This window comes from Bombina bombina, chromosome 6 (assembly GCF_027579735.1).
Source record: "Bombina bombina isolate aBomBom1 chromosome 6, aBomBom1.pri, whole genome shotgun sequence".
NCBI lineage: Eukaryota > Metazoa > Chordata > Amphibia > Anura > Bombinatoridae > Bombina > Bombina bombina.
In genome coordinates this window covers 952,180,239-952,199,113 of record NC_069504.1, presented here as the reverse complement: position 1 = coordinate 952,199,113, position 18,875 = coordinate 952,180,239, and the positions used below count along the sequence as shown (strand labels likewise).

The 18,875-nt window shown below is 39.0% G+C and overlaps 1 protein-coding gene across 1 annotated transcript in view; it reads left to right on the top strand.

Moving 5' to 3' along the window:
* APBB3 (amyloid beta precursor protein binding family B member 3) overlaps positions 1–18,875 on the top strand; it is a 139,954-nt gene that overhangs the window by 60,265 nt on the left and 60,814 nt on the right. The window lies entirely within an intron of this gene.

Here is an 18,875-nt window from a genome sequence, read left to right as displayed (position 1 = left end):
TGGTAGTAGCTTGTTTTTTTTTATCAATTAACAAAATGCAAAGTTAACAGAAGAAAAATGTAAATAAAATCAATATTTGGTGTGACCACTCTTTGCCATCAATTCTTCTAGGTAAACTTCTAGGTTGTTCCAAACATCTCAGATAACTAACCACAGTTTTTCTGTGGATTTAGGCAGCCTCAGTTGCTTCTGTCTCTTTCTGTTATCCCAGACAGACTCAATGATTTTAAAATCATGGCTCTGTGGGGGTCATACCATCACTTTCAGGACTCCTTGTTCTTCTTTATGCTGAAGATAGAGGGTGTATGCTTGGCTGTTGTTGTCATGCTGCAGAATAAATTTGGAGCCAATCAGCTGACTCCTTGATCGTATTGCGTGATGGATAAGTATCTGCCTGTACTTCTCAGCATTGAGGAGACCAACTCCATTTGCAGAAAGGTAGCCCTAAACTTGCAATGAACCTTGACAATATTTCACTGTTGCCTACAGTTATCATTCTTATACCGCTCTCCAGCCCTTAGGTGAACAAACTGCCTTCTGCTACAACCAAATATATGAAATTGGGACTCATCAGTCCAGAGCACCTGCTGCCATTTTTCTGTACCACAGTTCCTGTATTTTTGTTCATAGTTGGGTCACTTGGCCTTGTTACCACATCGGAGGTATGGCTTTTTGGCTTCAAGTCTTCCACTTCTGACCAGACTTTTCCGGACAGAAGATTGGTGTTGCAGGGTCTCACTGGTCTCTGCCAATTCTGAGCTGATGGCACTGATGGACATCTTCCGATTTTAAAGGGAAGTAAGCATGATATATCATTCATCTGCTGCACTAAATTTCCTTGGCCACCACTGACTATGGGTCTCATTGTTGTATGTTTTTTTGTGCATCTTCAGAAGAGCTTGGACAGCACATCTGGAAACCCCTGTCTGCCTTAAAATGTCTGCCTGAGAGAGACCTTGCTGATGCAGTATAACTACCTTGTGTCTTGTTGCTGTGCTCAATCTTACCATGGCGTATGACGTTTGACATTAAACTGTCTTGCCATGGTATATGATCTGCTAACGTTTGTCACCCATAATTATAATATGGTTGACAATTAGCAGATCATCATCATACCAAGTCATGTCTCACTGTTCTTGGTTAACTTATAAGTGGATTAATATTATTTCCTTCCTCAATTGGAGGAAGGGAAGCTCCAGACTAAATAATGCAACTGCAAGCAGTGGCACCCATTTTAGACACTTTTTTCATGCCAGTGAGCTCAGCAACCAATGTGAAAATGATGCACAGCTCATGTATACAAAATCTTCTGCAGTGCTGTCATGTCCATGTCACTACTAATTATTTTGTTTGAGGCATTTTTTTATTTTCATCACGTGACCTTAGCCTTGTTATTTATTTATATGATGTGTATGTGTGTGTGGTGAGCATAAGTTTGCATAATTGTAAGTTCAAATTATAAGCAGTAATAAAAGTGTGTGATAAATAACATTTTGAAATAGGGAACAAACTACACAATTTGTGTGTGCAACAGAGCACAGCACGCTCATATTCGTTATATAAGCCATTTCTTTTGTATATTAACATAAAAGGATTATTGTATTTTAAAGGGACATTAAACACAACATTTTTCTTTCATGAATCAGAATTTCAGATAGAGAATATGATTTTATACAGCTTTCCAATTTACTTTTATTATTTAATTTGCAATAATATAAGGGGAGAGAACTGGCACTAGTTATAGTGTATTAGTGGAATAAATGGAAAATATTTCCGGTGCTAACCCTACATACATACAACAATATAAAAAAGAGGTAAGAGAACCTCAAGAGTTGGGTTTATTAAGCACTCATTCCTACTAGTGATTACTACAAAATTGAATTTTTAATATAATTGGTTAAAAGTTTGACCCATTAAACAAGACAGTAAAGTACCCAGAGAACTGCTGATAACATTATCCCCCTGTTTCCTGGCCGATAACAGCTCCCTCGGCTTCAGGTGACAGGGACAATGGACAGCTATATATAAAACCAATATGTGTGCACCGAGGTGCTACTGTGAACACAAATGCGTTTGTCCTGCCACATTGAAAAAGGCTGATATCACAGCCGAAACGCGTTTGTGTTCACAGTAGCACCTCGGTGCACACATATTGGTTTTATATATAGCTGTCCATTGTCCCTGTCACCAGTGTTCTCTCTAAGGCCAGTTTTGTGAGCAGCCCAGCAGTGAAATAGTTAAATACAGCAATTAGCAAACACTACACAATGCAGACTACAAGGTGTGGTTACCTTATTAACTGTTTCACTGCTGGGCTGCTCACAAAACTGGCCTTATAGGGAACACTGCCTGTCACCTGAAGCCGAGGGAGCTGTTATCGGCCAGGAAACAAGGGGATAATGTGATCAGCAGTTCTCTGGGTACTTTACTGTCTTGTTTAATGGGTCAAACTAATATATTAAAAATTCTATTTTTTTAGTAATCACTAGTAGGAATGAGTGCTTAATGAACCCAACTCTTGAGGTTCTCTTACCTCTTTTGTATTATTATTTAATTTGCTTCATTCTTCAGATATCCTTTGTTGAAGAAATATCAATTTAAAAAAAGAGCCAATCACAGTCACACGAGGCATCTATGTGCAGCCACCAATTAGCATCTAATTAGTGTATTTAAATATGCTTTAAAACAAATGATAAATCATGCAACAAAAGGACTCAGTAGAGCAAAAATAATGAATGTAGTGAGTTACGTCAATTTACAACAGCTACTATTGGGTGTATAATAAGCAATGGACCAGCCTTCAAATGGAATACATTATAACAATTTCCAATGCTGCAACGTCTGTAGCCCAAGTCAGTACCCCCACTGCTGCCCAAGCATTTACCGGTATATGTATGGATCTCAGATGCACGGGTACCTTGTACCTCAGTCGAGTGCTCGTCCTTCTGCCGGCTCTGCTGCTTGGCGTCCTCGTGGGTCTGGGTATGAACCGCGTCTCTCCACTTTCGGCAAGCGCCGAATCCTATTGGCTGGTTCTGATGTCGATCAACACGGACCAATCCGTAATGCTATTCCAGCTGAAGATTCACCTGTAGCTGTAGAATGAAAACACACACCTCCCCACAGCGTGATCATCCAGGAATCACTGGAAATGGCATACGGAAAAATGGTAGTAGTCCTGGAGATTATGAATTAAAAAGTCTTTATTTAAACAAACAGTGTTTAAAATCGAAAGGCAACACATAGATAAAAGCAAACCAGGTGTGGCACTGTCTGGCTTACGCGTTTCGGCTTGGAGCCGTAGTCATAGCCTGTAGTGCTATGTGTCACACCTATAATATACCCATACCTAAAATCTAATTGGTTAAGAAAAAAGAAGACACACCTGTTGCTTAACTACTCTATACAATATTAAATAATACACCGACCTCCTAACTATTAGAGCCCTTAGCTAGCATACTAATATCCTGAGTCTTGTGAAGTGAGGAGTTATGTAAAGCAGATAAAATACACACGATTTGAACACTATGAGAGAAACTTCTAAATTACTAAAAGATAAGTCTTCCAAAGACTAGGGGATCAACAGTAAAATGCAATATATGCAAAGTATTGAGAAAGAATAGGAGTAAATACATCCTATAAACCCTGCCCTCAGTATAATCCAAAATAATCTCAAAGGCATAATAGTAGGAAAGTGAACTTGTTAGATCACTCTATGAATACAAAAGGGGGGACGATTGCTTAAACTCAGTGTTGAATGAATATACTGAAGTAAATCTATACTAATATTTAAACGTGTTAGGTACAACTGTATGCATGAAACCCATATATAAAGGTGAGGCTTGATGTAATTGATACATAGTTAACCTTATGTTGCCAGGGGGATTACCATATATTCATAATATCATACTTCGAGTTGAGACCATTAGGGATACGGGTGTTCATTGTGAAAATCCAATGTGCCTCTCTCAACTCAAGAAGACGATCAATGGAACCCCCTCTTTTAGGTCTGTAGACCCTTTCTATGGCACTCCAGGAAAAGGAAGACAAGTTACCCTCATGATACACCCCAAAATGCTGAACTACAGGGGTGCTGGATTTAGCTGTATTGAAAGAGGAAAGATGTTCCCTAATTCTAGTGTTTACATCTCTGGAGGTGAGACCTATGTATTGAATTTTACATGTTGAGCAATTGAGAACATAAATCACATTAGTACAAGTGCAATTTAAGAGTGTTTTAATGTTAAAAGTTTTTCCTGTAACGTAACTGGTAAATGTACTCCCTGTGTGAACAAACTCACATGGTTTGCACTTCTTATGGCCACATTTATGCATGCCCTGGTGTCTGATCCAGGCACATGCTTGATTGGTGTTAGTGGGCAGCATAGTGGGAGACAACAGAGATCCTAATGTAGGCCCTTTCTTGTATGCACATCTGACCCCCCTTTTTACTGTTTCAATTAGTTTATCATCCGCTTTAAGTATATTGAAATGTTTACGTATGATAGAACAGATGTCATTGTATTGTCCACTATGTGTAGTGATTGCTTCGAATCAGTTCTCTGTCTGTCATCAAGAAGACTAGCTCTGGTTTTAAGATTAACTGTATGTTTGGCCCTACAGATGGCTTTTTTAGGGTATCTGCGTTGATATAACCTGGATTCAAGATCTTTTGCAAGTGTCTTGAAATCACTGTCATCTGAACAGTTCCTTTTGAGTCTGATCATCTCTCCCTTAGCAATCGCTTCAGGGACATGTTTCGGATGACAGCTCGTACCAAACAGGACAGAGTTCCCTGAGATGGGTTTCCTGTAGGAGACAGTTTTTATTTTACCATTGGGGAGTCCTATTAGGGTAAGATCTAAGAAATTAGCACTTTCGTCATTAGATTCAAAAGTAAATTTGAGATTCATATCATTTTTGTTAAGGTATGAGCAGAATTCTTCTGCCTGCTGTTGGGTATCTGTCCAAATAAAAATCAAATCGTCTATATATCTTTTGTATGTGGATATATAGACGCGGAAGGGGTTACTATCTCCAAAGATGTGGAAAAATTCCCAGAACCCCAAAAAGAGGTTCGCATATGAGGGGGCAAATTTCGCCCCCATCGCTGTTCCACATCTCTGGAGATAGTACACCCCCTCAAACACAAAAAAATTATGTGTCAGGAGGAACCCTACCACTTTCACAATGAAACAATTGAAGTCTTCAGTGTAATTTGCAAAATTGTCAAGGAAAAAACATATGGCCTTCAGACCTATGTCATGGGGTATACAGGAGTAGAGTGAGACAGCATCCACAGTCAGCCATCTGGATTGAGATGTCCAGGTAACATCATCCATTAGCTGCAAAACATGTTTAGTATCTCGCAAATGCGAGGGCAGTGAAGTTACCATTGGCTGTAGGATGCTGTCCACCCACTCAGAAAGATTACACAACAGGGAGTCCACTCCACTAACAATGGGATGACCCTTGACTTCAGAGAGGGACTTGTGAACCTTGGGAAAATGGTGAAAAGCGGGAATCCTTGGAAAATCAGGAACCAAATAGGCAAACGTTGTCGAATCAATAAAGCCTGCTTCCATTCCCTCATCCAAAAGATCCACAAGTTCCCTCCTGAAGACAGAGGTGGGATCACCTTTTAGGATGGAATAATCATCCTTGTTATTGAGTTGCCGTAATGCTTCAGCAACGTAAGCTTCCCGGTCAAGAACAACAGTCATTCCACCTTTATCTGCTTTTCTTATAGTGATACTGGAATTATCTTTTAACTCTTTGCCTGCTGTTCTTTCCCTGAAGCTTAGGTTGTTCTTGGGTCGTTTATTAGATTGTTTAAGGGCAATAAGATCCTGTTCCACCCTATTGTAGAAAGTTTCCACAATATTTCCCCTGACCTGTATAGGGTAAAAAGTGGATTTGACCCTCCTAGAGGGGCCTCTACTGTTTAGACGTTGCGAATAGTGTGTGGACTCAGACTGAAGTTGTTGCAGAGAAACCACATCACAGGTTTGTGAGAAAGAGAGAGATTCAACGCGAGTTGAACCCCCCTGTTGTTCACTATCGTTGACCCCATTAGTGTTGGCAAAAAACTTTCTCAAAGTGATATTCCTAATGAATTTGTTTAAATCTAGTAAGGTCTTGAACACATCAAAATCATTAGTGGGTGAAAAATTTAAACCCAAACTCAGTACCTTCAATTGGTCAGTGGTAAGCGGTATGGATGAAAGATTAATGACATTATTATATATAGTATTTATTTGTACTTTGACATTGGTTTGGCCTGTCTCAACGGGTATCTCTGTTGTCCCTGTGAATTGTGATAAACTTGTTTCTTGGGTTTGGTCCCCCCCCCCTTGTGTGAAATCTGTTCCTGGGGAAAAACCTGTTCTATAAGACCTGTGTTCCCTGTTGGTACAGAGTTATAATGTGTGCCAGGCTGTGGTGCAGAAATAGGGTACATCGGATAATTCGAGTTAACAGTTGAAGTGTGCAGTGTCTCAGCTGGGTGTATCATAGGGGCAATTGCATACCTATGACCAGATTGTAAGTTACTCTGTGTTTCTCCTACAGACTGAGGTTTAAGGATAATAGCATTAGCAGTTAGACCTGGTGTTTGTGTATTAAGTGTTTCGTCACTGCCATCAGTGCTATATTCTGTGTCACTTCCAGTAAAAGTTACATTTCTAGTATCATTTGTCTGTCTATGTCTATTTCTCTGTCCCCTTCCTCTTCTCCCAAACCTTGGCTGATTTTGTCTGAAAATGGACCTCTGTTTTTTACTCCATATATATACTGTATTGTTAAGGTAATCATTCTTGTCTCTCAAAAATTTAGTGTGTTTCCTCTCCATAATAGTGGATCTGCTAGTGGCTAGTATACCTCTGAGGATATTATCAAATTTAACAAAGTCTGAAGCTGTGCTACGTAGGTTAAGTTCTGCCTGTAACTCTGCAATTTCTAATTTGATATTTTCAAGTTGTTTAACCTTATATTGTAACATAAGAAGCATCAAGTTAAGTGAACAATTTGACAAAACTTGATTCCATTGCTCCACAAAGTCTTTGTCATTGCAGTCCACATCAAAAGTGGGGAATTTGAAAATTCGTAGGCCTCTGGGAATCATTTGTAATGACCGGTATTTTTCAATAGTCCAAATGTCCCACTGAATTTTAGACTCCTTAATAAGCAGATTCTCCATCATGTCAAAGAGTGAACTCAGAGTCAATACACTCTTGTCCTCAGAGAAAATCACTTCACTGTTTACAGTCCCTTCTTGTCTTGCTGTGTAAGGCATCAGGGAATAAAATTGCTGACTAGGAAGTTGTATAGAGGTGTGAGCCATTTCGTCCATATTGCTGTGGGGAGCCCAGAGCTTATAAATGTGTGTGTATAGGTTGCGCTACTACTGAGTGTTGGTACCGCCAGTAAGTACCCAAATAATCAATCATGCAACAAAAGGACTCAGTAGAGCAAAAATAATGAATGTAGTGAGTTACGTCACTTTACAACAGCTACTATTGGGTGTATAATAAGCAATGGACCAGCCTTCAAATGGAATACATTATAACAATTTCCAATGCTGCAACGTCTGTAGCCCAAGTCAGTACCCCCACTGCTGCCCAAGCATTTACCGGTATATGTATGGATCTCAGATGCACGGGTACCTTGTACCTCAGTCGAGTGCTCGTCCTTCTGCCGGCTCTGCTGCTTGGCGTCCTCGTGGGTCTGGGTATGAACCGCGTCTCTCCACTTTCGGCAAGCGCCGAATCCTATTGGCTGGTTCTGATGTCGATCAACACGGACCAATCCGTAATGCTATTCCAGCTGAAGATTCACCTGTAGCTGTAGAATGAAAACACGCACCTCCCCACAGCGTGATCATCCAGGAATCACTGGCAATGGCATACGGAAAAATGGTAGTAGTCCTGGAGATTATGAATTAAAAAGTCTTTATTTAAACAAACAGTGTTTAAAATCGAAAGGCAACACATAGATAAAAGCAAACCAGGTGTGGCACTGTCTGGCTTACGCGTTTCGGCTTGGAGCCGTAGTCATAGCCTGTAGTGCTATGTGTCACACCTATAATATACCCATACCTAAAATCTAATTGGTTAAGAAAAAAGAAGACACACCTGTTGCTTAACTACTCTATACAATATTAAATAATACACCGACCTCCTAACAATTAGAGCCCTTAGCTAGCATACTAATATCCTGAGTCTTGTGAAGTGAGGAGTTATGTAAAGCAGATAAAATACACACGATTTGAACACTATGAGAGAAACTTCTAAATTACTAAAAGATAAGTCTTCCAAATACTAGGGGATCAACAGTAAAATGCAATATATGCAAAGTATTGAGAAAGAATAGGAGTAAATACATCCTATAAACCCTGCCCTCAGTATAATCCAAAATAATCTCAAAGGCATAATAGTAGGAAAGTGAACTTGTTAGATCACTCTATGAATACAAAAGGGGGGACGATTGCTTAAACTCAGTGTTGAATGAATATACTGAAGTAAATCTATACTAATATTTAAACGTGTTAGGTACAACTGTATGCATGAAACCCATATATAAAGGTGAGGCTTGATGTAATTGATACATAGTTAACCTTATGTTGCCAGGGGGATTACCATAGATTCATAATATCATACTTCGAGTTGAGACCATTAGGGATACGGGTGTTCATTGTGAAAATTCAATGTGCCTCTCTCAACTCAAGAAGACGATCAATGGAACCCCCTCTTTTAGGTCTGTAGACCCTTTCTATGGCACTCCAGGAAAAGGAAGACAAGTTACCCTCATGATACACCCCAAAATGCTGAACTACAGGGGTGCTGGATTTAGCTGTATTGAAAGAGGAAAGATGTTCCCTAATTCTAGTGTTTACATCTCTGGAGGTGAGACCTATGTATTGAATTTTACATGTTGAGCAATTGAGAACATAAATCACATTAGTACAAGTGCAATTTAAGAGTGTTTTAATGTTAAAAGTTTTTCCTGTAACGTAACTGGTAAATGTACTCCCTGTGTGAACAAACTCACATGGTTTGCACTTCTTATGGCCACATTTATGCATGCCCTGGTGTCTGATCCAGGCACATGCTTGATTGGTGTTAGTGGGCAGCATAGTGGGAGACAACAGAGATCCTAATGTAGGCCCTTTCTTGTATGCACATCTGACCCCCCTTTTTACTGTTTCAATTAGTTTATCATCCGCTTTAAGTATATTGAAATGTTTACGTATGATAGAACAGATGTCATTGTATTGTCCACTATGTGTAGTGACAAAAGTCACGCCATCAAATTGCTTCGAATCAGTTCTCTGTCTGTCATCAAGAAGACTAGCTCTGGTTTTAAGATTAACTGTATGTTTGGCCCTACAGATGGCTTTTTTAGGGTATCTGCGTTGATATAACCTGGATTCAAGATCTTTTGCAAGTGTTTTGAAATCACTGTCATCTGAACAGTTCCTTTTGAGTCTGATCATCTCTCCCTTAGCAATCGCTTCAGGGACATGTTTCGGATGACAGCTTGTACCAAACAGGACAGAGTTCCCTGAGATGGGTTTCCTGTAGGAGACAGTTTTTATTTTACCATTGGGGAGTCCTATTAGGGTAAGATCTAAGAAATTAGCACTTTCGTCATTAGATTCAAAAGTAAATTTGAGATTCATATCATTTTTGTTAAGGTATGAGCAGAATTCTTCTGCCTGCTGTTGGGTATCTGTCCAAATAAAAATCAAATCGTCTATATATCTTTTGTATGTGGATATATAGACGCGGAAGGGGTTACTATCTCCAAAGATGTGGAAAAATTCCCAGAACCCCAAAAAGAGGTTCGCATATGAGGGGGCAAATTTCGCCCCCATCGCTGTTCCACATCTCTGGAGATAGTACACCCCCTCAAACACAAAAAAATTATGTGTCAGGAGGAACCCTACTACTTTCACAATGAAACAATTGAAGTCTTCAGTGTAATTTGCAAAATTGTCAAGGAAAAAACATATGGCCTTCAGACCTATGTCATGGGGTATACAGGAGTAGAGTGAGACAGCATCCACAGTCAGCCATCTGGATTGAGATGTCCAGGTAACATCATCCATTAGCTGCAAAACATGTTTAGTATCTCGCAAATGCGAGGGCAGTGAAGTTACCATTGGCTGTAGGATGCTGTCCACCCACTCAGAAAGATTACACAACAGGGAGTCCACTCCACTAACAATGGGACGACCCTTGACTTCAGAGAGGGACTTGTGAACCTTGGGAAAATGGTGAAAAGCGGGAATCCTTGGAAAATCAGGAACCAAATAGGCAAACGTTGTCGAATCAATAAAGCCTGCTTCCATTCCCTCATCCAAAAGATCCACAAGTTCCCTCCTGAAGACAGAGGTGGGATCACCTTTTAGGATGGAATAATCATCCTTGTTATTGAGTTGCCGTAATGCTTCAGCAACGTAAGCTTCCCGGTCAAGAACAACAGTCATTCCACCTTTATCTGCTTTTCTTATAGTGATACTGGAATTATCTTTTAACTCTTTGACTGCTGTTCTTTCCCTGAAGCTTAGGTTGTTCTTGGGTCGTTTATTAGATTGTTTAAGGGCAATAAGATCCTGTTCCACCCTATTGTAGAAAGTTTCCACAATATTTCCCCTGACCTGTATAGGGTAAAAAGTGGATTTGACCCTCCTAGAGGGGCCTCTACTGTTTAGACGTTGCGAATAGTGTGTGGACTCAGACTGAAGTTGTTGCAGAGAAACCACATCACAGGTTTGTGAGAAAGAGAGAGATTCAACGCGAGTTGAACCCCCCTGTTGTTCACTATCGTTGACCCCATTAGTGTTGGCAAAAAAACTTTCTCAAAGTGATATTCCTAATGAATTTGTTTAAATCTAGTAAGGTCTTGAACACATCAAAATCATTAGTGGGTGAAAAATTTAAACCCAAACTCAGTACCTTCAATTGGTCAGTGGTAAGCGGTATGGATGAAAGATTAATGACATTATTATATATAGTATTTATTTGTACTTTGACATTGGTTTGGCCTGTCTCAACGGGTATCTCTGTTGTCCCTGTGAATTGTGATAAACTTGTTTCTTGGGTTTGGTCCCCCCCCCCTTGTGTGAAATCTGTTCCTGGGGAAAAACCTGTTCTATAAGACCTGTGTTCCCTGTTGGTACAGAGTTATAATGTGTGCCAGGCTGTGGTGCAGAAATAGGGTACATCGGATAATTCGAGTTAACAGTTGAAGTGTGCAGTGTCTCAGCTGGGTGTATCATAGGGGCAATTGCATACCTATAACCAGATTGTAAGTTACTCTGTGTTTCTCCTACAGACTGAGGTTTAAGGATAATAGCATTAGCAGTTAGACCTGGTGTTTGTGTATTAAGTGTTTCGTCACTGCCATCAGTGCTATATTCTGTGTCACTTCCAGTAAAAGTTACATTTCTAGTATCATTTGTCTGTCTATGTCTATTTCTCTGTCCCCTTCCTCTTCTCCCAAACCTTGGCTGATTTTGTCTGAAAATGGACCTCTGTTTTTTACTCCATATATATACTGTATTGTTAAGGTAATCATTCTTGTCTCTCAAAAATTTAGTGTGTTTCCTCTCCATAATAGTGGATCTGCTAGTGGCTAGTATACCTCTGAGGATATTATCAAATTTAACAAAGTCTGAAGCTGTGCTACGTAGGTTAAGTTCTGCCTGTAACTCTGCAATTTCTAATTTGATATTTTCAAGTTGTTTAACCTTATATTGTAACATAAGAAGCATCAAGTTAAGTGAACAATTTGACAAAACTTGATTCCATTGCTCCACAAAGTCTTTGTCATTGCAGTCCACATCAAAAGTGGGGAATTTGAAAATTCGTAGGCCTCTGGGAATCATTTGTAATGACCGGTATTTTTCAATAGTCCAAATGTCCCACTGAATTTTAGACTCCTTAATAAGCAGATTCTCCATCATGTCAAAGAGTGAACTCAGAGTCAATACACTCTTGTCCTCAGAGAAAATCACTTCACTGTTTACAGTCCCTTCTTGTCTTGCTGTGTAAGGCATCAGGGAATAAAATTGCTGACTAGGAAGTTGTATAGAGGTGTGAGCCATTTCGTCCATATTGCTGTGGGGAGCCCAGAGCTTATAAATGTGTGTGTATAGGTTGCGCTACTACTGAGTGTTGGTACCGCCAGTAAGTACCCAAATAATCAATCATGCAACAAAAGGACTCAGTAGAGCAAAAATAATGAATGTAGTGAGTTACGTCACTTTACAACAGCTACTATTGGGTGTATAATAAGCAATGGACCAGCCTTCAAATGGAATACATTATAACAATTTCCAATGCTGCAACGTCTGTAGCCCAAGTCAGTACCCCCACTGCTGCCCAAGCATTTACCGGTATATGTATGGATCTCAGATGCACGGGTACCTTGTACCTCAGTCGAGTGCTCGTCCTTCTGCCGGCTCTGCTGCTTGGCGTCCTCGTGGGTCTGGGTATGAACCGCGTCTCTCCACTTTCGGCAAGCGCCAAATCCTATTGGCTGGTTCTGATGTCGATGAACACGGACCAATCCGTAATGCTATTCCAGCTGAAGATTCACCTGTAGCTGTAGAATGAAAACACACACCTCCCCACAGCGTGATCATCCAGGAATCACTGGCAATGGCATACGGAAAAATGGTAGTAGTCCTGGAGATTATGAATTAAAAAGTCTTTATTTAAACAAACAGTGTTTAAAATCAAAAGGCAACACACAGATAAAAGCAAACCAGGTGTGGCACTGTCTGGCTTACGCGTTTCGGCTTGGAGCCGTAGTCATAGCCTGTAGTGCTATGTGTCACACCTATAATATACCCATACCTAAAATCTAATTGGTTAAGAAAAAAGAAGACACACCTGTTGTTTAACTACTCTATACAATATTAAATAATACACTGACCTCCTAACAATTAGAGCCCTTAGCTAGCATACTAATATCCTGAGTCTTGTGAAGTGAGGAGTTATGTAAAGCAGATAAAATACACACGATTTGAACACTATGAGAGAAACTTCTAAATTACTAAAAGATAAGTCTTCCAAATACTAGGGGATCAACAGTAAAATGCAATATATGCAAAGTATTGAGAAAGAATAGGAGTAAATACATCCTATAAACCCTGCCCTCAGTATAATCCAAAATAATCTCAAAGGCATAATAGTAGGAAAGTGAACTTGTTAGATCACTCTATGAATACAAAAGGGGGGACGATTGCTTAAACTCAGTGTTGAATGAATATACTGAAGTAAATCTATACTAATATTTAAACGTGTTAGGTACAACTGTATGCATGAAACCCATATATAAAGGTGAGGCTTGATGTAATTGATACATAGTTAACCTTATGTTGCCAGGGGGATTACCATAGATTCATAATATCATACTTCGAGTTGAGACCATTAGGGATACGGGTATTCATTGTGAAAATCCAATGTGCCTCTCTCAACTCAAGAAGACGATCAATGGAACCCCCTCTAGGAGGGTCAAATCCACTTTTTACCCTATACAGGTCAGGGGAAATATTGTGGAAACTTTCTACAATAGGGTGGAACAGGATCTTATTGCCCTTAAACAATCTAATAAACGACCCAAGAACAACCTAAGCTTCAGGGAAAGAACAGCAGTCAAAGAGTTAAAAGATAATTCCAGTATCACTATAAGAAAAGCAGATAAAGGTGGAATGACTGTTGTTCTTGACCGGGAAGCTTACGTTGCTGAAGCATTACGGCAACTCAATAACAAGGATGATTATTCCATCCTAAAAGGTGATCCCACCTCTGTCTTCAGGAGGGAACTTGTGGATCTTTTGAATGAGGGAATGGAAGCAGGCTTTATTGATTCAACAACGTTTGCCTATTTGGTTCCTGATTTTCCAAGGATTCCCGCTTTTCACCATTTTCCCAAGGTTCACAAGTCCCTCTCTGAAGTCAAGGGTCGTCCCATTGTTAGTGGAGTGGACTCCCTGTTGTGTAATCTTTCTGAGTGGGTGGACAGCATCCTACAGCCAATGGTAACTTCACTGCCCTCGCATTTGCGAGATACTAAACATGTTTTGCAGCTAATGGATGATGTTACCTGGACATCTCAATCCAGATGGCTGACTGTGGATGCTGTCTCACTCTACTCCTGTATACCCCATGACATAGGTCTGAAGGCCATATGTTTTTTCCTTGACAATTTTGCAAATTACACTGAAGACTTCAATTGTTTCATTGTGAAAGTGGTAGGGTTCCTCCTGACACATAATTTTTTTGTGTTTGAGGGGGTGTACTATCTCCAGAGATGTGGAACAGCGATGGGGGCGAAATTTGCCCCCTCATATGCAAACCTCTTTTTGGGGTTCTGGGAATTTTTCCACATCTTTGGAGATAGTAACCCCTTCCGCGTCTATATATCCACATACAAAAGATATATAGACGATTTGATTTTTATTTGGACAGATACCCAACAGCAGGCAGAAGAATTCTGCTCATACCTTAACAAAAATGATATGAATCTCAAATTTACTTTTGAATCTAATGACGAAAGTGCTAATTTCTTAGATCTTACCCTAATAGGACTCCCCAATGGTAAAATAAAAACTGTCTCCTACAGGAAACCCATCTCAGGGAACTCTGTCCTGTTTGGTACGAGCTGTCATCCGAAACATGTCCCTGAAGCGATTGCTAAGGGAGAGATGATCAGACTCAAAAGGAACTGTTCAGATGACAGTGATTTCAAGACACTTGCAAAAGATCTTGAATCCAGGTTATATCAACGCAGATACCCTAAAAAAGCCATCTGTAGGGCCAAACATACAGTTAATCTTAAAACCAGAGCTAGTCTTCTTGATGACAGACAGAGAACTGATTTGAAGCAATCACTACACATAGTGGACAATACAATGACATCTGTTCTATCATACGTAAACATTTCAATATACTTAAAGCGGATGATAAACTAATTGAAACAGTAAAAAGGGGGGTCAGATGTGCATACAAGAAAGGGCCTACATTAGGATCTCTGTTGTCTCCCACTATGCTGCCCACTAACACCAATCAAGCATGTGCCTGGATCAGACACCAGGGCATGCATAAATGTGGCCATAAGAAGTGCAAACCATGTGAGTTTGTTCACACAGGGAGTACATTTACCAGTTACGTTACAGGAAAAACTTTTAACATTAAAACACTCTTAAATTGCACTTGTACTAATGTGATTTATGTTCTCAATTGCTCAACATGTAAAATTCAATACATAGGTCTCACCTCCAGAGATGTAAACACTAGAATTAGGGAACATCTTTCCTCTTTCAATACAGCTAAATCCAGCACCCCTGTAGTTCAGCATTTTGGGGTGTATCATGAGGGTAACTTGTCTTCCTTTTCCTGGAGTGCCATAGAAAGGGTCTACAGACCTAAAAGAGGGGGTTCCATTGATCGTCTTCTTGAGTTGAGAGAGGCACATTGGATTTTCACAATGAACACCCGTATCCCTAATGGTCTCAACTCGAAGTATGATATTATGAATCTATGGTAATCCCCCTGGCAACATAAGGTTAACTATGTATCAATTACATCAAGCCTCACCTTTATATATGGGTTTCATGCATACAGTTGTACCTAACACGTTTAAATATTAGTATAGATTTACTTCAGTATATTCATTCAACACTGAGTTTAAGCAATCGTCCCCCCTTTTGTATTCATAGAGTGATCTAACAAGTTCACTTTCCTACTATTATGCCTTTGAGATTATTTTGGATTATACTGAGGGCAGGGTTTATAGGATGTATTTACTCCTATTCTTTCTCAATACTTTGCATATATTGCATTTTACTGTTGATCCCCTAGTATTTGGAAGACTTATCTTTTAGTAATTTAGAAGTTTCTCTCATAGTGTTCAAATCGTGTGTATTTTATCTGCTTTACATAACTCCTCACTTCACAAGACTCAGGATATTAGTATGCTAGCTAAGGGCTCTAATTGTTAGGAGGTCGGTGTATTATTTAATATTGTATAGAGTAGTTAAGCAACAGGTGTGTCTTCTTTTTTCTTAACCAATTAGATTTTAGGTATGGGTATATTATAGGTGTGACACATAGCACTACAGGCTATGACTACGGCTCCAAGCCGAAACGCGTAAGCCAGACAGTGCCACACCTGGTTTGCTTTTATCTGTGTGTTGCCTTTCGATTTTAAACACTGTTTGTTTAAATAAAGACTTTTTAATTCATAATCTCCAGGACTACTACCATTTTTCCGTATTAAAACAAATGATATAAAGAGAATTAAGCAAATTATATAACACAAATTATTTTGAAAGTTGTTTAAGATTGCATGCTTTCTAAATCATGAAAGAAAAATATTGGGGCTCATGTCGCTTTAAGTTATTCTGAATGCATTGTTCAAATGTCAAGAAACATTATTTTTTGTTGGGGGGAAAAATATTGAAATCAATTTGGCAGTTTGTTATAACAGTTAAGAAAAATCTTAGTATATAAAGCATGTAAAGCAACAAGACGTAATAATGATTCATTTTAGGTATCATAGCTGTCTATTATTGTAGAGTCTTTGGCATTTCACAAGAGAAGTCTATTATTGTGTAGTCCAAGATGGTTGATCATTAAAGGGATAGTACACTGGAAAACATTTTTTTATATTAATGTATTTACATTATGACTTGTTATACCAGCTGCAGAGTATAAAATGTATGAAAAATTGCATTTTCAGGTTTATTTGTGTATATGAAGTAGCTGGTGTTGTGCTTTTAAACCACAGCCTGTTACAATGGGTTGAGTTTCAGGTAATATCAGATCTCATTATGTTATCACTTTTTATACACACACTTGCTTCCTTGTCTTATATTAGTCTGGAAAAATAAAGCTCAATACATAGAGAGAACAGTGGAACATTATCATTTTATTACTTAACTATCCTGCACCCCACTGGGAGTGATTATTTCACCTGTGCACTTGTTCAGCTATAATTAAAACCTGCCCTGTTGGAGGTACTTGCGGCCCGCGGTATATGTGTTTCAACGGCGTATCATATCTAGTGCCTCACCTGCCTCTGACCTCACCGCACGTCACTGGTTCTGGCAGACAGCTGCCAGTACCCAAGATGGGAGCAAATAGGTAGAGGGGGAGGGTTAGAGAGCTGTATGGGGGGGGATCAGGAAGGTTGGGGGCGAAATGGGGATCCAACACTGCAGAATCAATATAAAAAAAAGCTTTTATTTTAGTACTGGCAGACTTTCTGCCAGTACTTAAGATGGCGGTGACAATTGTGAGGTGGGAGAGGGAAAAGCACTATTTGAGGGGTTAAGGGAGAGATCAGGGGGTGGAATGTGTCAGGTGGGAGGTTGATCTCTACACTAAAGCTAAAATTAACCCTACAAGCTACCTATTTAACCCCTTCACTGCTGGGCATAATACAAGTGAGGTGCGCAGCGGCATTTAGCAGCCTTCTAATTACCAAAAAGCAACACCAAAGCCATATATGTCTGCTATTTCTGAACAAAGGGGATCCCAGAGAAGCATTTACAACCATTTGTGCCATAATTGCACAAGCTGGTTGTAAATAATTTCAGTGAGAAACCTAAAGTTTGTGAAAAAGTTAACAATTTTTTTTATTTGATAGCATTTGGCGGTGAAATGGTGGCATGAAATATACCAAAATGGGCCTAGATCAATACTTTGTGGGATGTCTTCTAAAAAAAATATATATATATGTGTGAAGGGTTATTCAGGGATTCCTGACAGATATCAGTGTTACAATGTAACTATCGTTTATTTTGTAGAAAAAAAATGAAATGGTTTTGAAATAGCAAAGTGCTACTTGTACTTATTGCCCTATAATTTGCAAAAAAAGCACAGAACATTTAAAAATTGGGTATTTCTAAACTCAGGACAAAATTTAGAAACTATTTAGCATGGGTGTTTTTTGGTGGTTGTAGATGTTTAACAGATTTTGAGGGTCAATGTTAGAAAAAGTGGGGTTTTTTTTCCATTTTTTTCATTATTTTATCATTTCTTTTATAGTAAATTATAAAATATGATGAAAATAATGGTACCTTTAGAAAGTCCATTTAATGGCGAGAAAAACGGTATATAATATGTGTGGGTACAGTAAATGAGTAAGAGGAAAATTACAGCTAAACACAAACAATGCAAAAATGTAAAAATAGCCCTGGTCCTTAAGAGTAAGAAAATTGAAAAATGGTCTGTCACTAAGGGGTTAAAGTCATATAGGGGAAGTTTTCTTCTGTTCACTCACTTTGCATTTTGTCAATTGATAAAAAATAAACTATTAATATTTCTATTTTTTAAAGCATTCTTACTTCATAGCATTTTTTCACACCTTCCTAAAACCGTTGCACAGTACAGGTGGCCCTCGTTTTACAACAGTTCAATTTACACCGTTTCCGAATAACAACCTTTTTTCCAATCATGTGACTGCTATTGAAAAGCATTGAGAAGCAGTGCATTTATTAAAATAGCCAGTAGGTGGAGCTGTCCGCTTGTGTTGCAGCAAAGCCAAGCAAGCTGAAATTAATCAATTTAACCAGACCTGAGCTATCGAGCATATTTCAAAGGAACAAGATCTTCCTGTCTATAAATCAGTCCAGATTGGAATGCATAGAAAGAACTGTTTGCAGAAAAATGCAAGTGAAGTCTGTGTTGTGTGATTATTTTATTAGGTTTATAATGCAGTTTAGCAAATGTTTTTGTTCATTTAACTTAGTTTAATTATATATTCTGTGTTGTGTGATTATTTTATTAGGTTTATAATGCTGTTTAGCATTTAAAGTCTTCATTTCAAAGCTTTAAAAATAATGTATTAGGTGTTACTTA